This window comes from Panthera onca, chromosome C2 (assembly GCF_046562875.1).
Source record: "Panthera onca isolate mPanOnc1 chromosome C2, mPanOnc1 haplotype 2, whole genome shotgun sequence".
NCBI lineage: Eukaryota > Metazoa > Chordata > Mammalia > Carnivora > Felidae > Panthera > Panthera onca.
Genome location: NC_138347.1, coordinates 78,304,234 through 78,316,452, shown reverse-complemented (window position 1 = coordinate 78,316,452; position 12,219 = coordinate 78,304,234). Strand labels below are relative to the sequence as shown.

At 38.6% G+C, this 12,219-nt stretch overlaps 1 protein-coding gene across 5 annotated transcripts in view; it reads left to right on the top strand.

Moving 5' to 3' along the window:
* Window positions 1-12,219, top strand: part of TP63 (tumor protein p63) — a 228,537-nt gene that overhangs the window by 126,531 nt on the left and 89,787 nt on the right. The window lies entirely within an intron of this gene.

Sequence of the window (12,219 nt, the reverse complement as noted above, 5' to 3'; positions counted from 1 at the left end):
TTTTCCTTTAAGTGGGAGATGAAATAATAGGAGAAAAGACAAAAGAGAAATAACTGGGTAATGTTATGTATTTGAAGAAACCCAATATGCAGGAGTTTGTAAAATCCCTTTTTGGAAGAACAGACTGGAAGAGAAGCTCACATTCTGCTAGATACATTGAAATGACTCCTCTGTTGTGTGCTCACGTACCAGTAAGATAAATTAGTTGACTGTGTCTTAACTCAGTTAAGTTCTCAGTTCTATCTCCAGACTTCATCCTAAAAGCAAATGAAGCTTTTTCAAAATAATCCAGGTGAGATTTTTTTTTTTTTTTTTTTTTTTTTTTTTTTGTTAAGCCATCTTTGTTTTGAATCCTATCAATCCAGAGACCCATCGAAAATCTTCAGGGGACTTCACTAATGTTCCTATTGTCTGGTGATTGACTTAAGACTTTCACTGTGTAATTACAAAGTTATTTTTGGGCAATGCATGATTAAATATTTATACATGCGTACGTGGCAAATGTGTATCATAGCATATAGGATTGGAATTGATGATTTGGCTCTCTGATCTCTCCTCAAATTTGTCTCAGGGATTTAAACCACTGGGCAAATGGATATATGGGGAAACAAAAAAACTCCTGAAGAGACTATAAAGCTTTGAGGAAGTTTCCTATGGTTGAGGGAGGTCTAACAACAATATTAGTTTACATTCCTCAGAATAGGGCAGCTGTGTTGACACTAATCAGATTGGGGGAGGGGGGGACGGGTGGTGAGCGTGAGTTCAGTTTCAGATGAAAATGCTTGCAGGGGAATGCTTGGAAAAGTAGACTGGAGGACTGGAGGACTCAAACTGAGCTTCTTAAAAATCAAAACAAAGTGCATAGGACTCGGTGTGCACGGCAAAAGGAAGAATCGCACAAAGGGCAGCAAAGCAGGGCCTGCGTTGTCATACTGACCATGCTATTGTCTAGACACCTGAACTGTGTAAATATAGCAGGGGAAATATCGAGTTATCTACAGAAGGAAAAGGAAGTGCCTATTTTCCTTTAAAACATTCAAGCAGGCTTGCTCGTCCTCAGTGGAGAAACTTGAGTTTCTTGTTTGGCTTTAACATTGAAAGTTAGCTTAAAATGTTACCAAACAGTTAACCAAAAAAAAAAAAAAAAAAAAAATGGAGGTGACTTTAAAGATTGATCCCACCTTGGCGAGTTTTCATTACTAAATAAGTGGTCTGCCGGTCATCTCATATCTGACTTTATGTTTGTTAAGGAGCTATTTCACACACATATTTATAAGTAGGCTGGGATCTGACTTTGGGTCCAAGTAGAAAGGGATAGAAAGAAAAGGTGGTTTAGAGATATCTGTAAGAAAAGTATGAAGATGCCAAGTGGAAAGTAATGATTATTTCTCATGAAGGAAAAAACTGTGTAAATGTGCATAGAAAATAACCTGTAGGAATGATTGCCTTTTATGGAGGCAAAAGAGTCATGTCATATGTGAGAGTGTAGCACCCTTATCATGAGAGAAAATACCTTTTCATGGTTTGCGTTTTTCAAAACTTTAGGTGAATGTGTATAGTCAGGTGCCCAAGTGATCTGTTTTCTCTTAGAGTGCTTTTAATGTGTATAGAGGATATCTATGAAAAAATATGGCTGAATTTCTCTAACTTCTTGCCTCTTTTTGTGTGTTGCCATTGTGAATTGTATATCCTTCCAATAATGTGTATATTATGCATAATTTTTATAGCTTGATTTTCATTCTATTACTTAAGCACAGCTTTCTTTGCTGTATAGTGTTATGTTTTAATATCTAGTCCTCCGTAAAAAATGCAATTCTATATCTGACTATACAAAATATCCTGGGACCTCATGGCCCTGAGAATCCAGGAATTTAATATAAAAGTTGTAACGTTTCTTAATTTATCTTAAGATAATGTTTCTTAGTAACCCTTGATACAGAAAGAGTGATCTATTATCCCACAAAAATTGTTAAAAATTGGGTAGGTTAAGAATAAAAGCCATCTGGCTGCCCATGAGAATGAAAATTAGTTTGAAACAATAACCCATTCTCTGACTTCAAATAGTTTTTAAAATTAATTTCCTAGTAGCTTCTTTGGGTTGATAAAGACAATGTAAGAACACTGTTCTTTCTCTACCCCTTTTTCCACATCTTTGCAATTTTTTTTTCCCTCCAAGCAGAGCTAGATTTTGGGAAACTGTTAGTGAACACTTAGTGAAAGGGTCTGGAAGGGAGGAGAACATGGGCAGGATGTAACAGGCAGAATTTCCCTTGGGTTGCAAGGGAAAGAGGCTTCAAGGAAGCACCACTCTGGTGTGTCAGGCGCGGAATGACCCTGCCTCTGGGACTGGTCTCAGTCTTGGAGAAAGAGTCTCAAAAGAAGGGAAATACTTCACAGATTAAGTTTCAGTTCAACCTTCTTGCCAAAAAACCCCACAAAAAAACCAAAAAAACAAAAATAAAAAACAAAAAACAAAACTGGGCTGTGTGCGTGCATGCATGTGTGCGTGCAAGAGAGAGAGAGAAAGAGAAACAGAAAGAGACTTCCAAACTCCTCCTTAGAAGGACATTTAGGACATTTTTATTAAAAATGTCTGTCTGGGTTCCTGTGTGAAGATGGAAAGGTACTTTAGTGAATGGGTTCCAGTATTCTAGAAGTAAATGGGACTTCAAGGCTCCTATACAGAAACACCTCATTTTATAAATCGGGGTTGATCTCTCTCTCTCTCTCTCTCTCTCTCTCTCTCTCTCTCTCTCTCTGTCGTAGAGAGAGGTATAGGTGGATAAGTGAGTCCTGTTGACTTACTTGAACCTTTTTCTCTTTCACACCAAGAGAGACAGAAAGCATTCTGAAAAGAGCTTTTGTGATTCATAGTAAACGCTCCAAAAAAGTTTCCTTAAAGAACTGATGTGCAAATCCACTGGAAAAAGGGAAAAAGTCTTTCCTCCCTCATACAGTCTCCACGAGACATTTTTCCCATGGGAGTGATTTTTTTCTCTTAATAGTTAATAAATGTATTATCTTAAGCTTTTTGATGTTTAGCACCATATGTAAAAGCATAGTAGGTCGGAAGCAGAATCTGCAGATTTAATTCAGCTGTCAGCCAGGCTGTGTTCCTCTTTCCATGCTGTAGTCTTAGATTGTATTGCTTCTTTTACAACTGGTTGCCCTCAAGCCCAGAGGGGACTGGGAGAAAGAGATCTTAGATCACAGATGAGAGACCATACCTTCTTTTGCTACTATTGGAAAAATGAGTGGTGATAATATATCACTTATCCTTTACCTAGATAAGGAAAAAGCATGTTTGTTTTGTTTTGTTTTTTTGTTTTTTTTTTTTTGTTTTTTTAGGAGAGCAGTGATCCTCAACTGGGGTGTGGAGAGTATACTGAGAAACATGAATGAATGTCTGGTTAGCTATGGCAACCAAAAAAATATTGGTTGCTTTTTCACCATGCCACATACACCTTCTGAAAGCAAAGTTACTAAATTTTCCTCAGATGATGAATAATATCAATTTGGATTCTGTATTCTTCCCATGAAGGGAGGATCTGTCTGAAGTTAGGAGATGTTACATTAAGGAAGGCTATGGGTCAAACAGTTAAGAAATGTGTTGCCTCAAATGTTCCCAAGCTTTCTTTGAGGTGCGTATGATAGCTTTGAGTGAGATCTGAGCTTGTGGGATAGAGGAGTATAAGTACAAGTCCTCCCTTCATAGTAATATTTTGAAGTTAAGCTCCCCCCATTGAATACACTATTTATTCTTTGAGTCAGTTTATGTCAGTAAATAAGAAAGAATAAACACAGATACCAGAAGACCCCTCTGTAGTCTTATTATTTTGAAGATGAAAAGTTTTCCAAATGACGGACTCAGAATTCTCTTTTGAATGTATGAGGAAAAAAGTCAGATGTCTGATGTAGCATTATTATTCAGCACCAATGTGGTGGACTGAGTTGCTTATGCAGGACATCCGACAGAGTAGTGGATTTGGCTTCTGAAAGAAAATGGATTGAAGTGTCAAAATTAAACAGTTGATGCAAACATTAGGTTATGAATTTGAGTCCCAATCTTCTCTTAAGAACACAATTTGGAGGCGCAAAAAAATAGTAAAGCGTAGATTATTAATGTACTAACTCTGTAAACATCTTATAATTTTCACTGATACCTTTTGATGAATTTGAATTTCATCAATATTCGTGAGTGCTAGTATGGGGAGAGGGAAACTTTGGTTAGAGGACCGCCTTACTCTTTTCACAGAAATGTTTCCTGAAGCATCCGTTATATAGAAGATGGTATGTAGGAGGGGAAGAAACAGTTCCTACACCAAGAAGTTTACAGTTCATAGAGGAAATGAGTACATAGAGTTATAATACAGGGCAGATCCTCATTGTCATATGAGAAGTATAAGCAAGATATATAAAGGATCAAAGAGAAAGAGAGTACCTTGAAACACGAGGATCAAGAAAGTCTATATGTATAAGTAAATTGCAGCTGCACTTGTAAGGTTGGGTAGAAATTTCTAAGTCCTTGAAATATGAGAGGGAAGGAGGATTTAGGGTGAAGAAACAAGCATCAGCAGAGGCACAGAGCTGGGGTGAATGCTGGTGTGCCCAGCAATGTCAAATAGCTCAAATGGAAGTGAAAGCATGAAAAAATTAGGAAATAAAGTTAGAAATATAAGACAGAGTGTCTCATGGAAGGCCAAATCACATTTAATAGTGTGGCAGTGATGAACCATGGAAGGATTTTGAACAGAAGAGTGGTATAATTGGAGCTGTACTAGGGGAACACTTGTTCAAGACAGCCTAGAAGTATAAAAATGCATTTCTCTGCATTGCACATTGGCCGTCTTGCAAGAATATCCATTACTTCTCTGGGAACTTTGGAAGGGTAGAAATGGGTCATGTCTAAAGTCTTATAGAACTTATATACTCTCTGTGCATTACTCTCTTTAATAGCTATGGTCCCTGCCATGGATAAGTTGGAAACAATTGGTTTTGGTTTGTCCTAATTTATGCATGCCATTCAAATGTAATTATGAATAGCACCACTTTCTCTTTCAAAAGTGTTCCACTTAGAAGACAAAGTATATGATCACCCTACAAATGAAGGCCTACTCTTTATTTCATTATCTCCTCCACCCCCACCCCAAAATGGAAAAGTAGTATAAATTTGTTGGTAAACAGATACAGAAGTTTTGATATCCTATCCACAAACCATTTAGATTATTTCCACCACGAAAGAAGCATTTCCTTACAACCCAACATTTACTAGGGGCTAATTAAGTACAGTCATATTGCTAAGCAGTGTAAGGAAAGCAGAAGTGAACAGTTGTAGCCTCTGGTGTCTGAGAATTCGCAATTCTAGGTGAACGTAAGGTACAATGAATGACTTCAGTATGAAACAGAATGTGGTAGGAGACACTAAAGACTTTCAAAGACAATGAAATGGTTTCACACTGCTCAGGTTGAAGGTAATATTTTATGTAGTTTGAGGACCAGAATTCAGCCAAGTTGCAGAAGGAAGGTCATTCTGAGTAGAGTAAAATTAATAAAAATACAAGGAAAAACTGCATAGGACCAGATGACCAGATGCTGATATACCAGTATGATACATTGACTTGAAAAGAGAATGTTGATTTAAACACAGATCTGTATTTAGCATGTATGTCAAAATGGAAAGCTGTTGTAGAAATAGCAACAAAATATGGTAGGGACTTCCATGTTCTGAGAACTAGAACCTATGAATGTTTTGAAGGCATGGACAAGGTTCAGAATCCATGATTCAAAACTTTGTCTACATGCTGTAGGAGTGACAGGTGTCATCCTGCAGGGAAGGAGAAAAAATAGCCCACGTGATTTCTTGGGCTAGGTGAAGTTGAGAGTTTCCTGATCCCATTCCTTAGACCTCTACAGAGACAGATAAATTATCTTATCCTTATAGGGACTCAGTAATTACATTGTTATTTTTATTTTTTACTTTTTTTTAACATTTATTCATTGTTGAGAAACAGAGCACAAGTGGGTGAGGGGTAGAGAGAGAAGGAGACACAGAATCTTAAGCAGTCTCCAGGCTCTGAGCTGTCAGCCAAGAGCCCGATGTGGAGCTTGAACTCACAAACCAGGAGATCATGACCTGAGCCGAAGCTAGATGCTTAATGGACTGAGCCACCCAGGCACTCCAGTAATTGCATGGTTAAATTAATCAAAGCTGGAACAGAATCCAGACTGGTTGCTTCTATTAATTAGGATTAACTTTATTAAATAGTCATCTTAGAATCAGGATGAGAAAATCATTTCTCTGGTCACTGCTCGAAATGCAAATAGTAATCCCGGAGGTAAATGTGAGAGAATATACCAAGTATGATATTTTTCCAACATGAGAATCCCAACCAGGAAATAACAGAGCAGAAGCAAATGTGAATGTCTCATTTAAGAAACAAACACCCTGCCCCCCCACCCCCAATTAAACAAAAACAGCAATTAAAAAAGTCAACATTTTGGAATCCCAAATTAAAAACTCTTTGCCATAAATATCTCAAATTTCATTTTGGTTGAGGTGACATATTTGCATTTGAGATTTGAACAGAAATATTGAGGGAAGACGTGTCTTCACCTTCACCCATATTAATATCCTTTCCTTCCACAACCTCCTTCATCACTTCCATCTCATGTAGGCAATTACAGAAATAATGGAGGGGTAGGTGAGGGTGGGCTCAGGGTGGGAGATGACTCAGTGACTTGATTTAAATGTAAAGGGGAGTGGGTAGGAGGGAGAACTGGCCTCAGTGATAAGTGGGGGGAGAAGTCCAAGCTTATATCTCATCCCTTTGTCTTCCTTACAAACCTAATCCTCCACTAACAGAAAGTGGATTTTGAAAATATCCAATATCGAAATGTGGTTGTGCTGATTTCATCTTTGTGCAGACATCAGGGGACACAGCAAAGTAACATCAACGACCACATTGCTTACAACCTCCTTTGCAGAGCAAAGTGGTTAGAGGGAGTGTCTATAAAGTCTTTTCTTTCTACTTCCCTGTATTTGATTTTCTTACTTGGTCTGATACTAGAGCACATCTATCCCATTCAAAAGGCATACCTTTTCATACTCTGGAAAAAACAAAAACAAAACACAAATCTTGGGAAGCTCTCATTTCTAAATGTATTTCTTACTTGATAATGACTAAGTTTATACAATCTGCTCAGGTTTGCTTTTTCAAAGACAAGGTAAAATCAGGCTGTCATGTCCATTCTGAGATGGCTTTGCCAGGTAATACTTACCTGTCAATTTAAAGTTCAGTAACTGGTGTTAAGGTAAAGCACATATTGGTTCTAGGTGAGGGAATATTGGCAAGAAGAAAACATTTTTGGAATGTTAGTGGATGTGGGTAGAGTGTAAATTGATATCTCATGCAAAATGTGTGAGCTGAACTGCATCTTGTCTGTGTTTCTTAAGTGGTAAAAAAAAAAAAAAATCCTATAAAAGCTGAAAGAGGGAATTTTGAGTCAAGCTGTAGTGTGTTGCCAGGGGCGGAAATTTACGAAACACTCTCGTCAACTCTTCTGGAAACACTACAAAAGAAATGGTTCTACTTTCTTATTGGTGCTAAAGCCACTAATAGGTGCACCTTAGTGTCATACCACTATGAGAATTACCACCCCCAAAGTCAGCTTGCCTTGGAAAGAACTCTGTACAGGCATTTTCTTTTTCCTTTCAAGCTTGCGCAAAAACACCCAAAGGGGCCATTTCCAATCCAGGCAGTGAGCTTTCTCAAGTTTATTCTTTCTCAGATCACAGAGACAATGGAGAATATGCCCTGTTTACTCAAATCAGTCTGGATTAGTGTCACTCTATTGATGGAATCAGAATTAAAAGGAAAACCATTACCCTCTCAACCAACGGGCAACATCAGATGTTTTGGGAATGGCTTGGTTATTCTTAAATGGACCATGTGAGACTCTGTCACCAGACTAAGGTTGGGGACTCCACGGGCGTACACACAGAGAGAAATGGTGACCCTGGGTGAAGCAGAAAGCCCAGAATAAGCCTCAGGCTGGGAAATTATTTCAGTAGCCAGTCCCAAAGTATCTGAAAGGCTGCAAAACAGAACAGTAAGTTTCCAGAAAGGGTATTTTTCCTAGCTTTTTTCTAACCCCCAACACCAGCCCCCAGATATTTATCTTCAGATCAGATTGTTTCCAGTTCTTAAGACCCTGCTGGGAGGCTGCTTCACCCTTAACATTTTCTCAGAACTGCCCCCTTCCCCCCATTCAGAATAACTTCTCCCTCCCCTGAGCTTTTGTGCACTTCTCTGTTCATCCTTCACTGCTCTCTGGGAGGCCCAGATGCCTTCTCCCCAATCCTGGTGGGTAGGGCACGTGCAGTACTTATCTCTGTATCCTCTCCAGGGCCACCCAGTGATGTTCCTGAATGTGATGGAGACATGTTCTGTTGCTGTTGCATGAAGGGGTATCTTCAAATAAAAACGTGGCCTATAATATATACTTTTACAGAAATGGCTCTTTATAATTAACCTGTGCAAAAAGTAAAGTGACTTCAACGTTGCACAAACCTTGTCTCCACCTGTACATTCTGAATCATATGGTTTTCCTTGACATCTTACAAGTCCCTCTCCCTCTCTCTCTCTCTCTCTCTCTCTCTTTCACGAACGCTGGTATTTATTTCCATTATACCTTAAGTGGCAAGAAAGTTTTTAAGACAGGGAAGTTTCCCAAGTAAGAAATGACTTACACTCTGACAGAGGTAAACAGTATAAAGTGTGTGCTGCTTTCATTTAATGGATTACCCATGAGGACAGAGAATGTGTTTGATTTTTTAAAAAACTGAATAGATTAGATTGTTATCTTGCTTTGCAGTCACTTCTTAAAAGTGTTTACTTGCTTCCACACTGATTAATTTTGTCCCCTGATTCATTTTGTCCCCTGCATGTCTCTTGGTCATCACCAGAGATTTGGGTGGTTTGCTCTGGGTGAATAAGCTTGATGATTTGCAAACACTTTCCTGTTTTATTTTCAATGGTGTTGTTATCACTAAAGGATGTCTGAGAAATCTTTAAGTCATTTTGTTCTTAACCGTGGTGTCCTAGTTTTTTGTTTGTTTGTTTTTTCGTGTTCAAATAAGACACCAGGGGCTGTTGTAATTATTAAACTGATTGATTGTTACTTTCGTGATTGAGTAAATAGGATGAAATGAATAGATGGCTGTCTTTTCAAAGTAAGGCATGTCTTCTGCATAGCTGGAAACTTCGGTTTTATTTTGCAGTTAAAAGTGACAGCTTAAAGGAACACTCCAATGTTATGTAAGTCACCGTGTCTAATTACAAAGCGTAGTAAATCACTAAAAACTTTCATCTCAAATACAATGAAAAATGTAGCAATCAGCAAAGAACTTGACAAGCAAGAGGAACACAGAAACAGTGTTTCTCATTTGAATATATATAGGATAGTAAAACTGAGTAGTGCACTCCTTGTTTCATGCTTTACTTTTCTATCTGCAAAGAAAAGCTAGTGTTTCAACCTCTCTGTGTGTATTATAAAGTCAGGGAAATGAAGTCATGAACTTAGACCATTTGCAAGAAAATGGTGCGTAAGTCTGATAAAGTACAATCTCCGTTCCTCAAAACGTACACTGTAAGCCCTTAATTATGGCATTATTCTAAACTGACTTCTAGCTAACAGGGCAGAAAATCATGGAAATCAGAGAGGGAGGGACAGACTTTGTGGCCTATCCACCAGAAACGAACGTCTTACTCTAAGCTTGTTTCCGGGTGGTTTCTTCCCAAAGAAATCTGCATTCGGTCACAAGCACCGTCCGTAGGAAGTGAATAATTATATGGCCACAAAGATTTGGATTCTGACTGCTGACCTAGATGCATTAGGAACAAACTCGAGGCCATGAGGGAAAAGACACTGCCCTGCCACAAAAACGTGTATGTGTTTGTTTTAAGGAAGTAGGAGCTCATTAATAAACTTTCCAGCTAGGTGTGAGCTACTGAGTATTACTCACTGCCTTATGAGTGACAGGACTGGCTATTCTGCTACTAGTTCCCATAAAAGCTGAAGCTAAAAGCACAATCCCACCTACCAAAACAAAGCAGAGCCCAGAGTAAAGGTCATAGAGATTATTTGCAGATGCACCATGACATTTAGTCTGCAGTAGTGTGTAAAGACATGAAGCTGATTTGAAGGCAGGCTTCCTTCAGCATAAAAGTCAACAGTTAGGCGCATTAGAATAAAAAGAGATATCTTCTGAAAGTGCTTTTTACTGGAAAATATGTTGCATTTATTCTTTCAATAAATATTTCCCGAGCAGCCACTGTGGCTCACACACCGTGGCAGACGTGAGACCCGGTGATGAACGAGATACAATCTCTCATAGATTTATGCTGTAGCAGAAAAGACCGATATTTAAAAAATATATATATGTATATGTATACATATATATATTTGCACAAATAATTTCAGTTATAATGATGCGATGTCGAGGGAAAGTCCGAGCAGTAAGACCATGTGAAACAAAGGGGAATGCCTACCTGGGTGAAGAGGGCTTCTCCTGGGGAGAATGGCATTGAGCTAAAACTACAAGACAACTAGGATACAGCCCGCCAGTGGGAGGGGGCTGCGGACTGAAGGAGTCTGCCTTTGAAAAACTTGAGGAGTGCCTGTTTGCAGGCTGTTTAGTGAGCAAAGGAGAGAGTTTCAAATAGTGCCGCGAGGCCACTGGCAAGACTTGGCGGTGGGGGGGGCAGGGGGTTACTCTAAGACAGTTGGGACCTGCCCATGGTCTTCAACTTGAGAGAGACATGATCTCATCTACACTGAGCTGCTGGTGGCAGGCTCCGAGGAGCTGGGTCTCTCACTGTCTGCAGTTATACACAGTCTAAGAATGGTTAGTTTTATATCCTGTCCTTAAAATGGACAACTGTTTTTTGTTGTTGTTGTTTTTTTTTTTTTTTTTTTTTTTTTTTTTTTTTTTTTTAAGATCTAGAATGGTATGCTTTCATTGAATGTAAGTTTTAGATAAAAATTCCAGGCAGAAATCTGAGGGACTCAGATTTACATGCAATCGGAATGAAAGATAAGTAAGCAAGCGGGTTCTCAAGCCAGATTGACCGGTTTCTCATTCGGGCTGTGTTGCTTACTACCTTGAGCAAGTTACTTAATCTTGCGGGGCTTCGGTTTCCTCATCTATAAGTTATGTATAAAACATGGGATAATAATGCCACCTAGCTCATGAGGATTAAATGAATGAGCAGAACTTGAAGACTCTAAAAAACATACGTAAGGACTCAGAAAGATTATTCGTAGTAGAAGGAGTAGCTACTATTCTTTTTGTAGACAGGATTGGATATGGATGCTCCATACGTTTCAGACTTTTAAAACATTTGAATGGTCACTGTTTATTGAAACGGCTGTGTCTTCAGTTTCACATCATGGTAAACAAAGCTATCCTCTGTTATACAATGATAATCACATTTAATCACTCCAGCTGATCGAAGTCATGATTTCTGATATGGCCTACACAGATATATTACAAAAATTATTTTTAAATACCTTAAACTCATTTTAAAAACCAATGAAACATTATCGATGATCTTCTAAAATCACCATGGTATGCTTTCCATATAAGTGACCTAACCTTCACTGAAAATTTTCATTACTATGTACTGTCTTCCTTTCATGTTACCACTTCTGCTAAATAAAGCTATCAAAATAGTGATTGCGAGAGGCTGAAAATGTCCTCAAACATATTTTTTCCAACTTTGAAAAAATTGGAACTCTGTATATTTTTCCTTAATATCCGCATCTAGAAGTGATTGAATTTAGAATTATGCCTTTCTGCTAAGCCCCATGCCGCCTTGGTATGTTGATGGTGACAAAGCCCTTTGAAGAATTTAGATGCTCGTGATTATAATTTTGCTCATTTGTCATTACTGAAAAGGAGTACTGACTGAAATAAGAACCTGAAGTTTATTTTTTCTTGGTTGAGCTCTCCACAGTGTGAATTCAGTAAATTTAGGCTGAGTTTTATTTATTTATTTATTTTTTTTTATTTATTTTTGGGACAGAGAGAGACAGAGCATGAACGGGGGAGGGGCAGAGAGAGAGGGAGACACAGAATCGGAAACAGGCTCCAGGCTCCGAGCCATCAGCCCAGAGCCTGACGCGGGGCTCGAACTCACGGACCGCGAGATCGTGACC